This window comes from Pleurodeles waltl, chromosome 10, assembly GCF_031143425.1.
Source record: "Pleurodeles waltl isolate 20211129_DDA chromosome 10, aPleWal1.hap1.20221129, whole genome shotgun sequence".
In the NCBI taxonomy this organism is placed as follows: domain Eukaryota; kingdom Metazoa; phylum Chordata; class Amphibia; order Caudata; family Salamandridae; genus Pleurodeles; species Pleurodeles waltl.
The window spans coordinates 743,208,971-743,232,118 of NC_090449.1; the positions used below are offsets into that span (position 1 = coordinate 743,208,971).

The 23,148-nt window shown below is 44.8% G+C and overlaps 1 protein-coding gene across 5 annotated transcripts in view; it reads left to right on the forward strand.

Moving 5' to 3' along the window:
• Nucleotides 1-741: 741 nt before the first annotated feature.
• The window catches only part of MPP7 (MAGUK p55 scaffold protein 7), a 1,064,688-nt gene continuing 1,042,281 nt past the window's right edge, over nt 742-23,148 (forward strand). For 2 of the 5 annotated variants that reach the window (XM_069211307.1, XM_069211311.1), the window contains exon 1: nt 742-913. The gene's annotated coding sequence lies outside the window, so the exon portion shown is untranslated. Of the gene's footprint in view, nt 914-12,916; nt 13,023-23,148 lie in introns of all 5 variants that reach the window. The other 3 variants (XM_069211308.1, XM_069211312.1, XM_069211309.1) reach the window with 3 other exon arrangements.

Sequence of the window (23,148 nt, forward strand, 5' to 3'; positions counted from 1 at the left end):
TGGTCGCCTTTTAGTTAGTTACTTATTGCTGTGTTTGGATGTTCAACTGTTACTAATGAGGACACACTTTTGCCCAGCGAGTGAACATGCGTAAAAAATGACAAAATAATTAAGTTAATGTCATTATTTTGTCTATCACACTATGCGCTTTATCACAGTAAGCCTACTCATTAAAAATGAATGTGACGAGAAAAACCGACAAGCCCTGGATTACTTACCCTAGTCTTCAGTATCACCTGATGCCATTGTTGCACACTTGTGTATTATTTTTACGATTGCGGGATGTCTGGACACCTAGGCATATTGTGGGTAGTGTGGTTGAGTCAGATCTCTTATCTGGTGTGCCATCCGTGTTATATTGCAGAGCCTCGCAGTGTAACCCTCTCTGTCTGGTGTTCGTTTTTATTTCATAATACGTATTTGTACAAATTCGGCCAGTGCGTGACAAGCCGCAACGATTAGGCATTGTGTGAGAAGCTGTTTTTTTTCAAATATAGTTTGACGCCACTGTCACACCTTAGTAAGAAATATGTTTTCAATGTGTTTGCAGAGAAAGTGAGGGGCTATCATTTTTCTCCTAATGCATTGTAACTGCTTCCCCTTTTTGCTATCGGGATGCGTGTTTGAGATTAAAACCCGTTTCGCTAGGTGTATACAGAGTAGCAACACAAGCGAGCGCTCTCGGTGCTCCGATATTATACGGATTACGGTTAAAGCCACTCCCACGAGGGAGGGGCGCGCACACTGTTGAGTACGGTACGTTCCACCAGCATTGAGAGGCTCGAGCGTTGAGCCGGACAGCTTCGGTTGCACTTCCTGTTGTACGTTAGGGGTGAGGAAATGGTGCCTAACCTGCGCCTTCCACTATGGCTATTTCAGTGAACTTGGCGTCAGTCTCTCCATGCTGATCACGGTGAGTGTGACTCTGGCTGGCTTGGCGCTCTCTGTTCATTTGGGGTGCCTGTACCGTATCCACTACGCTGACCCAGCAGCCCGAGGAGCTTCACCTGTGCCCAGCCGCCCTCACCTGCCTGTGCATTTTCTGCTTGGCTGGCTGTTGCTAGTGTCGGGCTGCATTGGCAGCCGAGAGCGAGCAGCCAGCAGGTTGGCCCGGCAGGTTGAGCCGCCCGAACGCGGACACAATAGGGGACTCCCAGCCCCAGTAATTGCCTCTGACAATGCGGGCTTTCCAGACACTTGTTCTTTGGGCTTTTAATGGGGTTTTACCCGCAGTCTTCGTTATTGCTTCTCCTGGTTTTAGAAATAGGTCTCTTTTCCAGGACGTTTATGTTGTTTCTGTTCTTGCTGTGTGTCTTTGTGATTATATTGTAACACATAAAGAACAATCTGGTTTGGTGCCTAAATTAGGTCTCTCGAATCGCCGTCTTCGTTGTTATATTTTTCTACACACTTCGCTGCATTTCCCATTCAATGAAAGGTGTGCACATCTTATTTTAAAGAACACACCTGGCGCCTTAGATAATCTTAGGTCATACCTCGCTGGGTCATTGGGGGTTTCATCTGAGTTACGACCCTTTCCCATTCTAAAAGGATGATATTTCAGTAAATGGATCTATAAGCGCATGCCACACAAATAAGCAACCCGGAGATACGAATATTACCCATATGTTCCTTTGTGAAGTGCTAGAAATCTCCAGTTCGCAGTGTTAGGTGAACACAGCTGTGCATACTTCCCATTGCCGTAGTATTCATTTTGACATTGCATGCTCTATGCTTGAAGTACCGAAAAAAACAGAAATTGGTATATTGTCTGCATATAAAGAGATTGTGTGGGTGGTACAGTGTCTCCATCAGTGGGGCAGCCAGAGATAAATGCGAATGCCTGGTTTAACAGAAAACAACTCCCTGTGCAATTTGAGAGTTGTCTCCTTGCGTTCAAGCTTGTCTAGCACAAATCCACGCGTGTTTGTTTTTTGAAACTTCTTCATCTTCTACTCGTGACACTTTTCACTACTTGACCTGATACAGACCCCAACCCCACTTTTCCTCCCTTTGTTTATTGTCAGTGTGAGCGAGGTGTGTAAGGTGGCTGGAGGCAGTGCTTTGGCCTTGGGCATAGCGTAAGCAACCTCAGGCCATTTCCCAATTAAACCCAACTCCTGCCTCCGTGGGAACACGTTTGCATCTAGTGTGATCTCCATTAATTACCTGGAAAGCTTTTGAAGCGGCATTCCCGAAGCAAAGCGCTTTATAAATAAAACCAGAGGTGCTGCTGACATACTAGAACAAACGGGGGAGCGATGAACGTTATCACATTTTACACGTAGTTTCTTTGCTTCCTCTCCACAGTACACACTACTCAATTTCGCTTTTTTAGGTTTTGCTTGACAGCGCATCTATTAAGGTTACCAGGTATTTACAATATGCAGGCATGGGCTCTTTGTTCTGCCCAGAGATGTATAGCTCTATCACCTCGTGCTATTGGGTGTTTGGTGTATCATTCCACCTTGGATGAGCGCTTAGATTGTAACGTGTGAGGGTCTGTTCTTCATGTAAGAAGTACTCTGAATTACCTTTCATCCAGTTCTTTCTCTCATATATGCTTCGAGTAAAGAAAGCAAAGATTGGTGTGTGCAGCAAAGGTCTACTAAATGACGCTTTGTTGTTTGGGCTTTCATTATATTTTGTGTTGATGTGCATGCCGCCACATGGGATCTACTGTGGTGTGGTTGATGGCGTTTCTAAATTATTTTCAAACTACACGTTTCTAGGGAGTAGTTCAATGTGGAGTGTACTGAATTAGCAAGAGGCATCTTAGTGTGGCAACGTCTTATTACCTTTTTATTGCAATGTATGTTATATGGCAGGGATACATTTTATCTTGAGTCTTAGTCCGTCATTGGTCATGTTATGTTATTTAATAGCACCATTTTGTTTGTTTACAGTATTGGTACTAATACCCCCTGGTCTTCTGAATCTAGCAGCCTGCGAGGTTATGCCAGCACTTAAAACTTATGTGCGTGTGCCTAATGTTGAATTTTGCAGCGCTAGCATAGCAAGGGATAAATGGACCCTCCTGCAAGCAGTGAAAATAGCACACCCCTTTACTACTCCGCACGGCTTGGTAGTAAAACGGCCTTAATCGGGGCCCAGAGGCAACATGCCTAGTCTCCAGTGCTATTCACCTGCTGCACTATTCATAGATTCGCCCCTGATTTTTAGTTTACCGAGGTAAGAATGGTGGACGATAAGTCGAGCACAAGAACTGTATGGAATTAGTGGGTGGGAATTAAAACATAGTTCTGTTACTCGTGTTCTGTTTCAAGTGTTAAACCTGGAGCTGGAATATTGAGGAGAGTTCCTTGGCTGACGTGCGAGAGAGCTGCTAGAGCTGCAGTTTAGCTTCTCTCATTTGAACAATTCACGTGCTTTGCACTGGCCTTTTGACCTCTATTCTTGCTGTAATCTGCCCTCCTGTCTCCCCCTTTTGTCTTATTCTGGGTCACCTGCTGCTATATTTATTGACTGATATTGGTTCTTTGGTCTAACGGTTCTCATTAAAGCAAGTGCCCAATGAATCCGTCAGAAGATATTTTTATGTTAGCTCGTTCTGCGAGGAACACTGACTGCAGCCTTGTTTTCGTTTTATGTATGCATACACGTACATTAATTGGAGTATGCGGATATCTCCAGTCTGCGCTTTTTTTTTTTTTTCAATTGCTGCATATACTAATAGTTTTTTGTGTGTGTGTTTATATATATATTTACTGGAAAAAAACAGAGGTTTAGAGGGATGGTATAGTTGGGTTTGTATTTTACACACAAAACCATAGAAGTTCAGCAGGTATAGTTATCTCAAGTATCTATAACTCATGGCCTAAGGTACCTATAACTTGTGCCCCCGCCATGCCGTTTTCTTAACAATAATTTCACTATAAATGTTGCAGTGATATCATTGATGTCACGAGTGATGTGATGTGTGGTAATTAGCAGCGTTCCGGTGATGCATATACCCCTGCCCCCAAACAACAATGAGCTACATCCTGCTGTTCAGCTTAGATTTTTTTTATTTATTTTTTGCTATTCTTTTTCAACATTTGCCAGTTCCTGCCTACATGGTAAATGAAATACAAAAACATATAATTAACTCAGCCCTAGGTACCATGATGTTTTTTTTTACAAAAACATGCTCTTTTTTTTTTTTCAGCAGTAGATGCTGCGTGTGATAATTGTCTGCTGTTTTATCCAACCGTTCCCTCAAACGCACAATACAAGTGAATGCTAATTACAGGCAAGCAATGTATTGTTGTGATAAACAGTATGTCACTGACATCTGGCCTCTGCGTGTCCTGTGTGTGCATACTTACACATTGGCGTCATATTCATTAGTACACCCTTCATATGACATTCAAGGCTGGTGAAAATGGTGAATGAATTGATGCTAGGCCCAAGTCCTTTTTCTTGCACATTGGAACCTGTCTTCCATCCAGCTTTCTTTGGTTTGACTGATTTTGGCCTTTTGTTATTACCACAACCTTTGAAAAACATGTGCACTGAGATTCTTTAATATCTGTAAAACCAGTCTCCCAAATATTGTGCTTTTATCTACAAAATATAGTTACCTGTTAGTGCTGATCATCATTTACAGGCACACTTGTAGGCCTGCTCCAAGCTGTATAAAGTTGTTAAAAATAAATGTAGCATATTCCTTGTTGGGTACTAATTTCCTGTGAAAACACACTCTGTGTCCTGTTTTAGGATTTTTTTTTTTTGTTTATAGTTGTTTCTTCTGTAATTACATTTATATATTTTCCTGGGTGTGTTTTTTTTTCTTTTTTGTTAGTATTTAAAATAGGTTTTGCCTGTTTTTATGATTCCCTGCGGGTATCTGTGTAGGCTGGAGTTTTCAAGCCCATTCAAGATCTTTCTTTCGGTTTCGTATTGTATTATATTGTAATAATTATAATCATATCGGGCTTCGTATCCATCAGGAGCTCACAGATCGCTTGTAGGTTGTACTTGGCTAGAGTACCATAGTTTTATGTTGTCACCCATGTGGAAGGTGCTTCGTCTCGAATGTGATGACGACATTTGTCCTGTTGTCATGTCATGTTGCTGCGGCTTGGTATGTAGTTGAACTAAGAGGGATGATAGAATGCTTAAACTTACAAGGCACGGTTTGTAAGTAGTGGGTTGCAAATATGACGTATGTTGGATATCTTTTTAGTGTCCTGCATGATCAGCAGTGGTTGTTTCCATCATGTTGATGTGCTTATCAAATTGTCTCTAGTATGTTGGATGGTAATTGCTTTCTTCATTGTCACTACTCACAAACTGTGCTATATATTCATTATTGTGTTTCTTGCTCTTCCTGTGCTTTCCGATTGCTCTTAAAATAGTATAAGGGCTCTGTGTGAACAATGAATCGAACGTAATCTGTATTCTATATTGCAGTAGGTGTTGTGTGGTACAGCCTTAAGCCACAACTTAAACAGTGGGTTTAAAAAGGCTTCTCAGTGTGCAAGTTGACTTAGTTGGTATCTGTGCACAAGGTTGTGGTAGATGAGAATTCCAAAATAAACATTATGCAGTAGCTGACCCATGTGTATGCTGGCCTAATTAATCGTTTTTAGGTTTTGCCTGGGCTGCGCATGTGCTCTCTCTTAACCCCTTTGCTGCCAGCCCTTTTCCCCCTACTGTGCCAAGCCTTTTTTTTTTTTGTGCTATTTGGGGTAGTTAACGCTTAGGCCCTAATAACTTTTTGTCCACATAAGCTATACACCCCAAATTTACGTCCTTTTTTCCAACATTCTGGGAAAGGTACCCAGCGTTTGTGGTCTCCCCTCGGAGACCAAGAAATTAGCCAAAATACAGCTAATTTTTTAAAAAAAATTTTTAAAGGAAGATGGGGGTGGAGGGGAAGGGCTGCAGATGAAAGTGTCTATTTTTTTTTCCCTGAAAATGGTATCAACAAAGCATTTGCGGTGCTAAAATCAACATCTTCCCAGGTTTCAGGAACAGGGAGAGATGAATCAGAAAACCAGATTTTTCAACACCGTTTTGGCATTTTACTGGGACATATCCCATTTTTTACTATGTTTGTGTGCCTTCAGCCTCCTTCCAGTTAGTGACAGAAATGGGTGTGAAACCAATGGTGGATCCCAGACAGCTAAACATTTCTGAAAAGTAGACACAATTCTGAATTCAGCAAGGGGTCATTTGTGTAGATCTTTCAAGGTTACTTACAGAAAGTAACAGTTGAAATAAAAAAAAAAATGAAATTGAGTTGTAAAAAAACCAGCCATTTCTCCCACATTTTCTTCTGTAACTTTTCCCAGCTTTGGCAGATATTTGAAAGCAATATACTGTTACATCTGCTGGACTCTTCTGGTTGCGGGATATATAGGACTTGTAGGTTCATCAAGAACCCAAGGTATCCAGAGCCAATAAATGAGCTGCACCTTGCAATGGGTTTTCATGGTATACAGCAAATAATTTGGTAAAATATTAAGAGTGAAAAATTTAAGTGGAAACTTATGTTTTTCCAAAATGGGCAAAAGATAAGTAGTCCAGAAGCAGTGGTTATTTGCACATCTCCGAATTTGGAGGTCCCCATACAAGCATGTGAATTACAGGGCATTTCTCAAAACGACTTCTTTCTTACATTTGGAAGACAACAATGTAGAGAAAGACAATTGACAATACCACTTGTTCTTCTATTGTGTTTCCCCAAGTCTCTTGATTTAAAAAAATAAAATAAAAAATACCTCACTTGTGTGGGTAGGCCTAATGCTCGCAACAGGAAATGCACAAAAACGCAATGTGGGCACTTCAAAATAATCTATTACAAAACTACCTGTTTTTGCAAGGGGGACATCTGCGTTTTTGGTCCTCGGCGCAGTGGTCATCTTTGGAAACCTAACAAACCCAGACATTTTTTTTTTAAACTAGACACCCAGTGAAGTCTAGGGAGGTGTGGCTTGCATGGATTCCCCCAACGTTTTCTTACCCAGAATCCCCTGCATACCTTAAATTTATCTTAGAATGTTTTTTTTTTTAATTTTTTTTTTTATGTGGAATCACCGCACCAGCACACATTTCCTACCACCCAGTGTTCCCGTGGTCCCCTCAGTCTCCTGATAAAAATCATACCTCACTTGAGTAGGTAGCTGAAGTGCCTGCGACAGGGAAGAGCCAAAAACGTGTAGAAATTGAGGGGATATCACAGTGAGGTGATAAGCAAAAAAAATTTAAAATACGTTTTTAGGCTGACTGCCCTGGGCACCCACACAAGTGAGGTATCATTTTACTTGGGAGACTGAGGGGCACGCAGGGTGGTAGGAAATGCAGCTGTTCTCCCCCTCCTCCCCCCCCCCCCCCCCCCAAAAAAAACAGGTTGTTTTGTAATAGATAATGTTTATGTGTCCACTTTGTATTTTGGCCCTTACCTGTCGTGGGCTGTTGGCCCACCCACACAAGTGAGGTAGCATTTTTATCAGGAGACCTGGGGGAACTGTGGGTGGTAGGAAGTTTCTGATTTATTTTTAGATTTTGGAAGAATATGGCACAGAAACACAAGAAAAATGTGTGATTTTAGTCCTGTTTTAAAGTTTACAGGCAATTGTGGCCAAGAAACTTGTTGGGATCCACGAGAGGCACACCACCCTGTACTCCACTGGATGTCTGTTTTTCAAACTTATTTGGGGTAGGTACTTTTTCCCTAGAGCAGAAGCGAGCAAGCTACCAAGACTCTTACTTCTGTGATGTTCCAAATACTCAAATTGTGAGAAGACACTCCCTTAGGTTTTATTAAAAAGACCCCTCACCCACCAACCTGGTTGCTTGCATGCTTCATCATTGGGGTCCCACTCAAGACACCTAGCATGTCAATGGGTGTGCTTTGACACCTGATTACAGTGGAGAGGGTTTTTTCATTTTTTATTTTACCTCACACATACTGGTTGAATTTGGCACGAGGGTAAGTGATGGTTCAATAGATCACATTTTATTAACAAGAGATTTCACAAAAATAAAATGCACTGTTAATAACTGAAAGGTCAAAAAACTGAACCAATGACTCACAGCTTATGAGCTGTAAAGCCACATCAAGGCACCAACCTCTTTACAGTCCATTCACACACCTTTTAATATGTGACATGTACAAGACCATTCATGCTTTCGGACGTGGGTCCAGCACATTACAACACTCAAATCAACAGACAGCGCCATTCAAGGGCCCATGACTTTTATATGCCCACATGCCTGATAAAGCAGTCACACCAGCTGAGCCTGTGGACTGGTGTTTGGCTAGCAGTGTGTTGTAGTGACCAACAGCCAGTCACTATTTACACTGCCAGCCAAGTGCCAGTTCACACACACACACAGCCATCACTATTTTTTTTTTTCCCCCTTCCAGCAAAAACATTAACTATAAGTAAGTACAAAACTATAAACACAAAAGCTCGAACTAAATAAATGACAGTAATGCCAACTGTGAAACTGGACAAAAAATATACAACAATACAGAACAGGCAGTTCACTTTTACGGTATTTCTCAATAATTCTTCTGGGTGTGGTAACTTCTGGAACAGCCGGCCACACACAGCCCAGACTTAGGACAATCGGGGCAGTACACCGGAGTCTCCCTCCAGATACCTCTCCGGGCACAGGCTCTACATTTCTTAGCGGGAAAGTCTTTTTTAGGCGTTGGAGGAATGTGATCAGGAAAGTGGCAATCTTTTAATCTAGCCACATCCTTCACCACTGCTTCTCTAGGAACTCTTGCCTGTTCCACTGCAACGAGGCTGTCTGTCACAGACTCCTGAAACTTAACAAATGTCATCTTTGACTGAGGAGAACAATCTTTGAAAACAACAAAAACATTAAAAGTTGCTAACTAGAATAGATGTATAGCCAACGTCTTATACCAAACGTAAGCCTTATGAACAGCGGTGTAAGGTTCCAACCTCTGATCATCTCCATCTACACCACCCTTGTGCTTTTTGTAGTCTAAAATGCACACAGGTTTGTGCAGTTCAGCAACCTGACCCCAAACATTCACAGGTGTACGCTCATCAAGGATGGTAGTCAGCATGTAGACTTCCCACCTGTCTGCAAATTTCACAGCTAGCAGATGATCATTACGCAAGGCACTAACCCCTCATTTTTTTTTTTTTTTAACACACACAAGCTCCCTTGGATAGCCTTTACGGTTAGAGCGGATTGTGCCACAAGCAACAGTGTCCACTTTGAACAATTCCCTGAACAAATGCACACCAGTGTAGAAGTTATTTAGGTACAAATGGTGACCTTTGGTAAATTGGCGCCTACCAAGTTCCTACACGACATTCTCACTAACTACAAAAGTGGACAATACTGGAATACCTACCAGTGTAGACCCGGAAATTAAAGACATAGCCTGCACTACTCTCAGACAGCAGATACATCATAATTCCACAACATGCCCTCTTGTTAGGAATTTACTGCCTAAAAACCAAGCGGCCCTTGGCAGAACCAAAGACTCATCAACAGCTATTTCTTTCCCTAGGACATAGAGCTCTGAAAACTGATCTACAAAGTGATCAAGGACAGGCCCAATCTTAAAAAGATGCTCAGAATCTGGGTGATATCGTGGCAACGCTAAAGCATTATCCACAAAATGCAGCATCTGAAGAAGAAGCAAATGCCAATTAGGACTCATGATTGTAGGAAAGATAGCCGTTGCCATCAAGGTACTAGTAGACCAATATGAAGACAGTGAATGTTTTCTTATCAGCCCCATCAAAAAGGTTAAACCTAAGAACTTCTTCAACTCTTCAAGATTTGTGGGAATCCACAGGCTAGCTCTAGAGTGTGGCCCAAGTCTGGCACTGTTGTCCATCAAATACTTTTCAGCATACAGATTAGTCTGCTCAACAATCTCTTCCACAAATACATCATCCATAAACAACTGAAAGTAAATGATAGGGAAAAAATTGTCCAAATTCACTCTACGCCCTGGGAGACCAGTAAAGGCAGGCAACGCTGGCTGCTCCATGTTTGAGGCAACCCAGAGTTCAGGTCTTCCAGTGGGATGCCTTACAGCCCCAAGGTGCTGCACTAAAGGCACATCAGTGTCCAGCTCTAAAACAGGCTCTTTATCTGCACCGACAGTGGCTTCTTCATCAGATGTTTCCCCTCTGACACAAAATTAACTGCCAGAATCTTACACTCCCCCCCCCCCCCCCGCCTCAAATGCAGAGTCAGTCTCATAATCATGGTCAGAAGAAGACTACAAAGGCATACCAATAACCTGCTGAGCAGTCATCCTGTGGCTAGCCACGATCCTTCCTAATAAAAGTAACTTGAAAAATATGCCAACAACAACCAACACTGTGTAAAATAAGTAATAAACAAAGTGTGACTTTATCGCAAAAACTTACATACTCAAAAACGATACCACTCACTAGCCTGAGACAGCTAGCCTCACCAACTCTTACTCTGCACAGATAAAGCATGCACCAGTGATATCCCATTAAAAAGTTAATAAATTTACACATCAGACAACACAAATATCAGTGTGCACAAATCTAAGGGCAATTTCACACACAATGAAACATAAGCTAAATATCCTGCATTTAATACACCTTTTACAAAAAAAAAAAAACTTTTCTTTTTCCAAACACATGCAACTACACAAACTTCAGTTCTGCCACAACCACAAGAAGTCACAGCAAAGGAATCAAAAGCTTTGACCTAGAACAAAAAGGAGAAATAAAACATCATGATCACAAATACTCCGCCAGTCTACAAACACCCTGCCACCAAACATTTACAAATTTTACGTAGTGTCTAGTGGTTTCTGCCCTTTTGGGGGCAGATGGGCCTAACATATAGAGGCCTATCTGCCCAAATGGCCAAAAGTAATGTACCCCCATTGGGAATGATCCTTCCTCCCCTCCCCAGAAAACAAAATGCACTCACTCAATCCTAGTGGTTTCTTCCCCCAAAGTGGGCAGAAAAGGGCAAAAGTAATGCGCCACCAAGGGGTTGACCCTTGCCCAAGGGACTGCACCCATAAACAAAACAAAAACACACAAAACATAATCTCTCGTGCCTAGTGGTTTCCGCCCTCCTTGGGGGCAGATAGGCTTCACAAAAATAGGCCGAACTACCCCCAAGGAGGGCAGAAATGGCCAAAAGTAATTTACCCCCATGGGGGATCAACCCTTGTCCAAGAGGCTGCCCTATGGAGAAAAAAAAAACATGCACCCATTCAATAATTCCTGGCGTCTAGAAATGGCCAAAAGTAATTACCACCATGGGGGAGCAACCCTTGCCCAAGAGGCCTCTCCCTCAAGAAAAATAATATGTGCCTACTCAATAATTCCTGGAGTCTAGTGGCCTTTGCCCAAGGGGCCACTGCTTGAAAATGATCTCTCTCTCTCGACGCCATGTGCGATTGTGCAGCAGTAATAGAATTGAAAGAGACAGAGGGAAAGGAAAAACTTTTTTCTTTTCCCCCTGCCTCATTGAAACCCCTCCCAAGAAGTGATAAGTACCTCCTTCTCAATCTGGTGGTGGAATCGAATGCCTTCCAGTGCCACCGGCACCATCTGATAATGTCAGCACGTGCGGCATGCGCTGATGTCATCAGATCACCGGGAGGGGGCCAGGGTGGCAGCGGAAGGTAGGTCTTCCGCTGCCATTCCCGTTGAGGGGGTGTGGGTGGGTGGCCCGCAAGAGGGAGCGCCAGCGCTTCCCTGCGGGTCAATGGCAGGATATAAAGGTTACGTCAATGGCACCACAGGGCGTAACCGTTACGTCCTTGGCTTAGAAGAGGTTAAAGACTTTGTAATCGTGGGCTCAGATGCTGCCCCTTGCTTATCTTTGGTTGGGTTCATTGTCGCTCATTTTCTTGTTTCTTGCTGGTCGACTGCCGTAGGCTTCGTTATCTTCCTCCCATATATCCACTCCCTCCCTCCCTGTTGCCTTTTGTCCCGCCAGCCATAAAAACAAGCATTGGCAAAGTCAATGGGTTTTGCCTATACAAGAGCTATTGGCTTTGCCAATGTGTTTTAGCCAAGTTGTACACCAGAGTGGCTGCTATTCAGAATGGCTAAACGTTTGCGGCAATGAGGAGAGAAGCGTTGAGTAGCATAGCGTGGCATAAGATGACATAGTGTCGTAGAGTGCAGTGGTGCAGAGTACAGTGGTGAAGAGTGAAGTGTTTGAGAGTAGTGTTGCAGAGTACAGTGGCATAGTGTAGAGTGGTATCGAGTACAGTACTGCAGAGTAGAATAGATTGACATCGGGTGCAATGGTGTAGAGTTGTATAGTGCAATGGCATAGTGTAAAGTATTGTAGAATATAGCAGCGTAGTGTTGTAGAATAGATTGTCAGAGTGCAGTGACGCAGAGTGCATTGGTTTTGAGTGGAGTGGTGTAGAGTGCATGGCATAGGCTGCAGTGTTTTAGAGTTGTGTGGAGTGGCGCAGAGTGGAGTAGACTGGCACAGAGCGCTGTGGCATAGTGAGGATTTTTTCATAGAGGGAAGTGGTGAAAAGTGGAGTGGTGAAGGGCAGAGTGCAGTTGTGTAGACTGCAGTGGTGCAGAGTAGATTACAGTGGGTTGGCCTAGAGTGCAGTGTTACAGAGCGGAGTGGCCTAGACTGGAGTGGTCCAGAGTGCAGTGGCATGGAGTAGTGCAGAGAAGAGTGCAGTGGCGTAAATTGGAATATGGTGTGGTAGCGCACTGCAATTAGACAACACATTTTTAATTGAAATGATTACTACATTTGCATAGGCATTCAGTTTTACTGATGAAAGTATACAGCACACAAACAATATGTTGTGGTAATGTAATCACTTAGTGTATTGATTTGTTTTGATCATGTAGAAATATTTCTTTCCACCACACTTGAGCATTACCCCAGGACCCAGCATAATTGTCACATAAATTCTCTCACTTTGAATTAGGAGAAAGAAAAGTCAACACCAAGCTCCCTTGGAAGACAGAGACTGACATATGACCTCTGTCTTTGAATGCACAGCAAACGTGACCAGATATGAAAAAGATTTAAAGGTATGTTTACAGAATGGGTTACTCGGAAGGATACAGTAAAAAGGGGATGCTGTTCCAAGCTGAAGCCAAACAGTCTGAAACAAAGCCAGAAAATGGAAAGCAAGCAAATGTAAGTTACAACCCACAAATCCAGTGTTAAGCAGTGGGTGGGATGCAGTCCCAGGGAAGCTTTCCAAATATCCCCCATGATGTCTTTAGCAAAGGCTTAGACATACAAAGTAGTGCTATGAAATGGTCATCATGTGTAGTAGCCACTTTTTTTTTTTAACTTGATGACATACTGCACAGCAGTCACGCTGCTGTGCAACATAGCTAAAATACCTTGGCAAAGTCAATAGCTCTTTTGAAGGCTAGGTCGATCGGCTGTGTCAGTACTTATTTTAATGTGGAGCTTGTTGCTAGGGATTTTGCACTTCTTCTGTACTGTAATTAACAATCGTCACTATTATCCAACTCAATACGCAAACTTTTTATTTAGTTATTTTTGTATTTCTTTGGGTAAGATGCAAGACCAATTTCGTTTAGTGGGATTTGCATCGGTGATCTGCAAACGTATACACAGAAATGCGCATCTGAGTAGTTAATGCTTGGCTCACTGAGCTAATCTATCACGTGAGTCTCTGTGCTTGAGAGATAACAAGACTCTAGTTTGGAAAAGCTTTAACCTGGTCTTAACTTTATTTTGATGACTCAACCTTTGCCCACTCAGCATGCGAAGCCAGCAGCCCGCTGTTTCGCAACTCGTTGTATGTGGAACTGATTCTCAAAAATTTCCAAAATGATGGCCCGATATTTTGACAGAGCTGGTGACTTCCAGGCCTGCTACTGTGCGGTGCATTTCAATAACCTCTGGAGTCTCGCTGCCAGATTTTTCTTCAGGTCCTTCATTCTTCAAATAGCTAAAGCGCTTCATTTCATACATCTGTGCCAGATCTTACTGAAAATTGAGATTTGCCTCCCCGCCACTCCACCCCACTAATTAAAAGTTGCATATAGCTGATATGTCTTAACAATTGATGCACAAAGAAAATGTTTCACTGATGAAATGTAACGACCTTAAATATAGTCCATCAGATCTTCAACATAGTAGATGTATTGTTCTTACTGCCACCCTCCATAAGTCTGTGGTCACCTTATGGATTTGTTGAAGGCAAAGTATGAAACAGTCAATTAATTGTCTCTCTTAAGCGTTCAGACATGAATTTTCTCTGTTTCTTTTTAGAATAAAACTTTTCTCTGGTAATTCAGATCAGTGTCCTGCACGGTAAATCTGCATTTTCTCTTGATCTTTAAAAAAAAAAAAAAAATCCAGCCATAAGAATTTTTAGACTGGAATATTAGCCTTTCCTTGGCCTAAATGCTGCTCATGGTGTCATTACCTTTTGTTCAGAGTATTAACTGGCCCGAAAGAACTGGTACTTTCTGATGGATACAACTACCTGTGGATTCCTCACCTAATGAATACTCCCATGGCGCCAGCATTCGACGGAAATCTTCTTACTAGTCTCTGCACGTCGACGAGGACGTCACTCTAGCCCACGCGACGCCGTCTGACGTCATACAGGCAATAAGAGGTCCTCGACGACGTGCGGACGTCAGTTCCCTTTTTTCCGTGCATTCGAAACGGTTATCTTCGAGGGAGCAACTGTTACTTTTTTGGTTACAGTGTATTTTTGCTGCATAGTCTTTCGCTGTGGTAATAATGTCGCAGAGAAAGTCTGGATTTAAGCCTTGTCGTGAGTGTGGAGGCAAGATGTCGGTGACGGATCCTCATTCCGATTGCCTTTGGTGTTTGAGCTCCGACCACGACGTCTCGACTTGTGATTCATGCCAGCACATGAATCCAAAGGCCCTCAAGGAACGTGAGGCGAAGCTGTTTATGGCTAAATCGAAGGAGAAGCATCACAAGAAGTCTTCTTCTCCAAGACATCGGCGTCATCGAGACTCCCGGCGCCGTAGGGAATCTCGGCGTCATTCGAAGGAGACTCGTTCCAGGTCTTCGGATCGGCGCCGAAGGACATGGGAGATCAGTCCCACGGTTACGCCGCATCCTTCGACGCCGTTGCCCTCTCCGGTGTCTCCAACTTCACCTGGACAGGCGTCGGTGATTGAGGTATTGGAGCCTCAGGTGTTTTCTCCGGCGCAGACGCCGAGGCCGGCGTCGGGGTCGCCTCCGAGACAGGCACCTCAGTATCCGGCTTTTCCCACCCCTGGAGCCGATAGTTCCGCATTCTTGAATGCGATGTATGCCATCTTCCAACAGATGGCTCCAGGGGGTGCTCCGGCTGGGCCTTTGGCCTTTTCTTTGGGTGATCCTGCGCCTCTTCGGCCGGCACCCTTTATGCCCTTTCTCCCTTTTGGGAACGTGGGCTCGGCGCCGGTGGCCGCTCCGGTGGCATCAGAAGGATTGGCCCCGGGGATTTCCATCCCGTCGACGTCGGGATTTCGGCCTGTGACTCCGGTGGGTCCATCTGCTTCAGCTGCTCTTTTGTCGGCGCCGAAGTTACCTGTGGCGCCGGACGCGGCGTCGGTGGCTTCTGAAGATCGGCGCCGATCTTCGACTTCGGCGGAGGCATTGTCGACTCCGCGTATTGAACAGCGACTTCATTCCAGGAGACGTGCTCTCCGTGTATTAGAAGAGCAGGAGTACCAACGAGCCCTGGAGGAAGGAGAGCTAGAGGACTCGGGTGATGGGCTGCGTGGACTGGAGTTGGCCAGTGGGCTGGACACTTCCCCTGAGTGGGATCTTTCGTCCCCGGGGGAATATACTGAGGAGGCTGCTTCCTTTCATGCAGTGGTACGGAAGGCAGCTAGTTTTTTGGACCTGCCTTTGCCGGTGGTGGAGGCTAAACAAAACCTTTTAACAGAGGTGCTACATCCGGCCTCCGCTGCGGCGGAGCCTCTGTTGCCATTTAATGACGCTCTGCTGGATCCGGTGTTAGAGATGTGGAAGAGGCCGGCATCTTCCCCAGCAGTTCACAGAGCCGTGGCCAGGAGGTATCGGGCGGCTCCGACTGACCCTGGGTTTCTATCTAGGCACCCTACGCCGGAGAGCTTGGTGGTGCAGGCCTCCTGTTCATCCAAGTCAGCGCCTGGTTCTTTCCCGACGGTGCCTGGGGACAGAGATTCAAAGAAGCTAGAGGCGCAGTCGAAGAAGATTTTTTCATCCTGCAGTCTGGCGTTAAAAGCCACCAATGCAACCTGTATCCTGGGGAGGTATATTCATGCTCCGATGGATGACATTTCCTCATCGTTTACAGAGCTTCCCCAGGGTCTTTTGGATCTTGTCTCAAATGCCCAGGCTGCTGCGACCCAGATTATCCAGACGGGACTGGATACCACCGACTCGGTAGCCAGAGCAATGGGCATAACTGTGGTGGCAAGGAGACAGGCCTGGCTCCGTAACTCGGGCTTTTCTGCAGATGTACAGTCCACATTGTTGGATCTCCCGTTTGATGGGGACAAACTGTTTGGAGCCAAGGCTGATTCGGCCTTGGAACGTTTTAAGGAAAGCAGGGCCACGGCTAAGTCGTTAGGGCTCCAAGCTCCTTCTTCCACGGCCTCTTCCAGATTTTTCAGGAGGTTTCGTGGATTTGGGTGTGGCTCTTCCTCCTCTTCCTTTCGGGGAAGATATCAGCAACCTGCCTCTTCCCATCCCTATAGATCTTTCAGGGGGAGAGGTAGGGTCTGCACCAGAGGAGCCTCTCAGCAGCACTCTGCCTCTTCCTCATCCTCTGGCGGGGTGCAGCAGGGGAAGCAGCCTTAGGCTTCCACCATTTCCCACTCACTCCTCTCCTGTAGGGGGAAGATTACAGCATTTTCTCACCAAATGGAAGACTGTTACAACGGACACTTGGGTTCTCAGTATTGTGGGAAAAGGCTACACCCTTCCCTTTCGGGAGTTCCCGCCCCTCATCCCGCCCCGCCCTTCTTATTGTTCAGAGAAACACCTCCTGTTGCTAGAACAGGAGGTACAAGCCCTCCTTTCCAAGGGCGCGGTGGAGTTGGTCCCAGAGCAGGAAAGGTGGTCGAGGATGTTACTCAAGGTATTTCCTGATTCCCAAGAAGGATGGTCGTTTGAGACCAATTCTGGACCTGAGGATCTTGAAATGGTTCCTCAAGCAGGAAAAATTCAAGATGCTGACCCTAGCACAGGTGCTTTTGGCGTTGAACAAGGAAGACTGGATGGTGTCTGTCGACTTGCAGGATGCTTACTTTCATATCCCGATACTCAAGTCACACAGGAAGTATCTCCGGTTTGTGGTGGGATCGCAACACTATCAGTTTGCGGTCCTTCCGTTTGGTCTTACTTCAGCACCTCGAGTCTTCACGAAGGTGATGTCGGTGGTTGCGGCAGAACTCAGAAGGAAGGGGATAGCAGTATTCCCTTACTTGGACGACTGGTTGATCAAAGCCAAGTCCCCGGAGCTTGTGTCGCATCATCTGCAGTCAACAACCCAGTTGTTGTTCGACCTGGGTTTTTTGGTGAACGAGCCCAAATCTCACCTAGAGCCCTCTCAGCGCCTCCTGTTCATAGGGGCAGTACTGGATACAACATTGGGTCGGGCCTTTCCTCCGCCTCAGCGGATTCAAGATATTCAGGATTTGGTTCCAATGTTTCAAAATGGAGCGGTAGTTCCAGTTCTCAAGGTCCTTCGTCTGCTCGGTCTTTTTGCCTCCTGCATTCTGTTGGTCACGCATGCTCGCTGGCACATGAGGGCTCTTCAGTGGTGCCTCCGAAGGCAGTGGTCTCAACACAAAGGGGATCTAGAGGGTACTGTCAAGATCTCCAGAGATGCTGCTGTGGATTTGAGGTGGTGGATTGCAAGCAACAATCTTTCACAAGGAAAGCCGTTCCAGCAGTCGCCACCAGTGGCCACAGTCATAACGGATGCTTCCACTCTAGGGTGGGGAGCTCATCTGGGGGATCTGGAGATCAAAGGTCTTTGGTCTCCAGAGGAACAGATGTTTCACCTCAATCTGTTAGAGTTACGGGCTGTACGTCTGGCTCTCAAGGCCTTCCTCCCTTCCCTTCGTGGTCAGTCGGTACAGGTCCTAACGGACAATACTACCACGATGTGGTACATAAACAAGCAGGGAGGAGTGGGGTCGTACCTTCTCTGCAGAGAAGCTCTTCGACTATGGTCCTGGGCAAAGGACCATCAGATTTGCTTGATAGCAAACCATCTGGCCGGAGTCTTGAACGTGCGTGCGGACAGTCTCAGTCGCCATTTCTCGGCAGACCACGAGTGGCGTCTTCATCCAGATCAAGTCCGTTTAATCTTCCAGAGGTGGGGGTTTCCTCGGGTAGATCTGTTTGCCACTCGAGAGAACGCGCATTGTCCGTTGTTCTGCAGCCTCCAGTATCCGTTGCAGGGAGCGTTGGGGGACGCGTTTCAAATAACCTGGTGCGGCCAGTTGCTTTACGCGTTTCCTCCCATACCCTTGATTCCTCGAGTATTGAGGAAGATTCGCCAGGACCGGGCTCTAGTCATCCTAATAGCTCCGGATTGGCCAAGGAGGGTATGGTACTCCCGACCTTCTCCAACTCTCAATGTGCCCTCCGCTCCGTCTCCCTTTCAGGGCAGACCTCCTCTCGCAGTCGCAGGGGCAGGTTCTACACCCCAACCTCCAGAGTCTGCACCTACATGCCTGGAGATTGAACGGGGCAACCTGAGTTCCTTCTCTCTTCCGCCTGAGGTAGTGGATGTTATATTAGCGGCCAGGCGACACTCCACTAAATCTATCTACTCTAATAGGTGGTCTAAATTTGTTGCGTGGTGTGGAGAGAGGCAGATTGATCCTTTGCATTCTCATCTATCGGACGTTTTGTCTTTTGCTCTGTCTCTAGCGCAGAAAGGTTGTGCAGTGGCTACCATTAAGGGTTATTTATCGGCCTTGTCAGCCTTCATATGTCTTCCAGACCAACCATCTTTATTTAAATCCCCTATTGTTATCAGATTCCTGAAAGGTCTTCTAAATAAATATCCTCCAAAGCCATTCGTTATGCCGCAATGGGATTTGTCCTTGGTCCTGACTTTCCTTATGGGGTCCCCTTTTGAACCTATGCATTCTTGCCCCTTAAGGTATTTGGTTTTAAAAACAGTCTTCTTGATAGCTATAACATCAGCAAGGAGAGTGAGTGAGTGAGTTGCAGGCCTTATCAGTAAAGCCCCCTTATACAACTTTTTATGGGGATAAGGTGGTGTTGAGGACCAAGGCTGCTTTCCTCCCGAAGGTTGTTTCACCCTTCCATTTGGCTCAGGCAATTACTTTGTCCACGTTCTATCCTCCGCCTCATCCTTCCAAAGAGGAAGAAAGACTGCACCGTCTGGACCCAAAGAGAGCGTTGAGCTTCTTTATTGATAGAACAAAGGAATTCAGGCTGGAGGATCAGCTGTTTATTGGATACGTGGGCAAGAGGAGAGGAAAGGCAGTCCACAAGAGAACACTATCCAGGTGGGTTGTTCTTTGCATTAAAATCTGTTACTCTTTGGCAAAGAAGGATCCTCCTGAGGGCATTAGAGCTCATTCCACCAGAGCTAAGTCGGCCACTTCGGCTTTGGCCAGGGGTGTTCCTGTGGTCGACATCTGCAAGGCCGCAACTTGGTCGTCCCTTCACACTTTTGCAAAACATTACTGTTTGGATTCTGAGGTTAGAAGAGACGGCCATTTTGCACGGTCAGTGCTGCAGGATTTCTTGGTTTGACCATTTAGGCACCCACCGCCGGGCGTGGTACTGCTTTGGGATTCTATTCATTAGGTGAGGAATCCACAGGTAGTTGTATCCATCAGAAGAACGAGTTACTTACCTTCGGTAACGACTTTTCTGGTGGATACATTAGCTACCTGTGGATTCCTCACGGTCCCACCCGCCTCCCCGTTGCCTTTCTGGTCTTACCAAGTAATCCTTGAGTGCGCTCCTCTTGGTCTTTGAGGGTGCAATAGATGTTGTATATAATATATTTATATATATGTATATATCTTTGTGTATATACTTGATGTGTATATATATTTTAAAAAGAGAGAGTTTTATATATATATATATATATATATATATATATATATATATATAAGATTTACAGTTATTCATGCAATGTTGTGTATTTTTACAATATAATGGGATGTTGCCTTGCTCTTTCATTGCATTGCCTGGTTGTTCTCATGCACGTAAAAAATGATTGGTACTGACGTCCGCACGTCGTCGAGGACCTCTTATTGCCTGTATGACGTCGGACGGCGTCGCGTGGGCTAGAGTGACGTCCTCGTCGACGTGCAGAGACTAGTAAGAAGATTTCCGTTGAATGCTGGCGCCATGGGAGTATTCATTAGGTGAGGAATCCACAGGTAGCTAATGTATCCACCAGAAAAGTCGTTACCGAAGGTAAGTAACTCGTTCTTCTGGGACTGTTTGTACTCCGAGGGCAGTGGCATTCTCTGTTCGCTCTGAGATATTCTTAGTCCCACCCTACTAGGGACAACATTCCTTTTTAAAGTAGGTGAACCTTGCTACAGGTCCTACTGTACTTGTATTGTCCTCTCTCCTTTGCATCATCAATCCATTTGTTCTCTTTTTAAGGGGACTGCGAATGGTGGACAAAGGGGTGGCTCCTCCATAAGTGCGGAGGAGCGCACTGTACCCCCCTCCCCCATCCCCTGCCAGCAGCTGCAAACCTTTTCCCCAAAAAGAGATCATAAACTGTGATTATGATCGTTTTTGGGGAAAAGGGGCAGGGCCACGGGGGTGACGAGCAGAGTGCATGTGTGTTTGGCTGGCTGTCTCGGACTGGCCAAACACACGTGCACAGGCTCCCATTCTGCCTGGGAATGCCCTGGCTGGGCGCAGCCAGCCAACCCTAACACCGCTCTAAGCACTGTCAGGATTGGCGCAGGTGCAGGCTGGGAGCCTGTGTCTGCCTGCAGGGAGGAGATGGAGGAGCGGCGCACATTAAGGTAAGTGTTTTCGGTTTTCTTCAAAATGTAATTCTCCTCTCCCCTGCACCGGTGTACCCCGCACCTTCTGCTTAGCGCGAGCTGCGATTGGGTGGACGGAGGAAGGTTTTGCTGTTTCTTTCTTCCATGCTATAGCATTCAGAAAACCAGTAGAGGATGTGGATGCCAAATATTTCTCTTTGCTTTTTTTATTTATTATTATTTGAAGACATACTAGCATATGGTTACAGGCATGAACCATGCAGGTATTTGTTTGTTTTGTCTGGTACATGACCTAAATAATCACTTGGTTGCCTTTCTTATCTTGGGGTAGAGATTTTGATAAATACTGGGTTTCCAACAGAGGTCCACAAATTCTGAAGCCATTCGAGATTATATGCATGCATACAAAATAAATTTACATGGAATGATCACAGAAAACAATCATTTAGATTTTCGGAGGATGTCAAATCTTCAGAATATTACTCCTACCTATGTGCATCAACAGTGGGAACACCTATTTTAAGTGTTCAAGTTGTGGAGTTGAACTGCATACAGTGTTTACGTTCCTTTGTATAAATAGGTGCAGTGCCTGTGAGCTCTGTAAACCTCATCATTCCACGTAAGCAATGTATCTATATGTAAATGTTTCAAAATTGGACGGATATAGTCCTTATTTAAATGAGTTGCTCACATAAGAGCACATCACTACCACACACGGTCTTGCTTTTACCTCACGATGGATTAACTTGGTTCTGGAGATCTTACTTTACGGCACAGTGGTTGGGTATGAAGGTTTGCCACTGCTATGAGCATTAATGTACAGATATGCCTCAGAAAAGTAGCATAAGCTTTAAAGAGTGCACCTCGTGGTATTCAAGCTTTACAGAAGCTGCTATCTGTTGTTGCATACTCCATATGTCCTCCCAATATTCTGCTCGCGGTTTTTCATATTGAATATGTTTAGTCGTTGTGTTCATGGTATATTTTATTCTTACTCCGTCTCACATATTCACAGCACCATCCCTTTGGGTTAGCCTTTCCATTCCAACAACAAAAAGAGAAAGAAACAATCGGTGTACAGCTGTTGGTACAACTGGACATGTTTAAGAGTTTCAGAATAAGAGTGTCATTCTCCTTTACAATTTTATGAATTACTGGGTATGGGTAGAAATGGTGATAAAGCTTTGCATGTGGGCTCCAAAGATAGATCTTATTGAATCCTCGGTTTATGGCGTCAAGGCAGTTCTAAGCAGATGTCAGCATGCCCTCCCTCCATACACAGGGAGGAATTAACCATTTCAGAAGCATCCATTTTTGCACGCCTTTATTATTCACAACCATGTTTCTTTATCCTTGAGCACGCAAATAAAATATCTATATTAGATATAAAGGATTCTGGGACTCGTAGTACACTTATGTGCTCCTCCTACTCAATGAAGTATACTAGATTTCAACAACATGGAGATTTTTTTGCGTAAATAGTGATCACATGTAAGGTTCACAGATTATATGTGAGATGTACAGGAGTCTTTATCCTTCCCTCTCAATTCAAACGTTTTTTAGGGTCGAGCCTGCGTTGCATGCGTATCGCAGCGAGACGCCTTTGTATTTAGAAAAAGGCTCGGAGCCCTGTCAACTTCACATCATTGTTTTTTATTGGTTCGTGGGCTTGCCTAATAAAATCTGCTTGCTTTCATTTGTCGAAGGCAAGCATACGTCATGCCTTTTTCGGTGGCTAGCCCTCCTCGAGCGCAGCGACCAAGTACAGAAAACATGCGAGGCTCGCTGTTTTCCATCGGGCTCGTGGACTTCTTTTTCTCTAATTTACGAGCGCGATCTCGCTTGGCAGAAGTCGAGCGCTTTACATAGTTAATTTAACTTTTTTGGGTTGTGTACATAAATGCACTTTTGCCCGATAGGTGAAAAGTCGGGTTAGGAGTTTACAACGCGATCAGCTCTAACATGAGCAAACGCGAGACCCGTTGTATTGTAAATGCTTGTCTTTTTATTTTTTATTTTTTTTCCTTAACCTTGAAAAACCCTGTCACTGCCAGAGACTAGAAGTATATAGTAATTCAAAAACTAAAAAGCTCCATACTTGAGGTCCGAAACCGTAGTAGAGTTGTGTTTGTTCCTCTCAGTATTGTTCTTATTTTACCTATTTTATGATCTTAAGATACTTACCATAAGT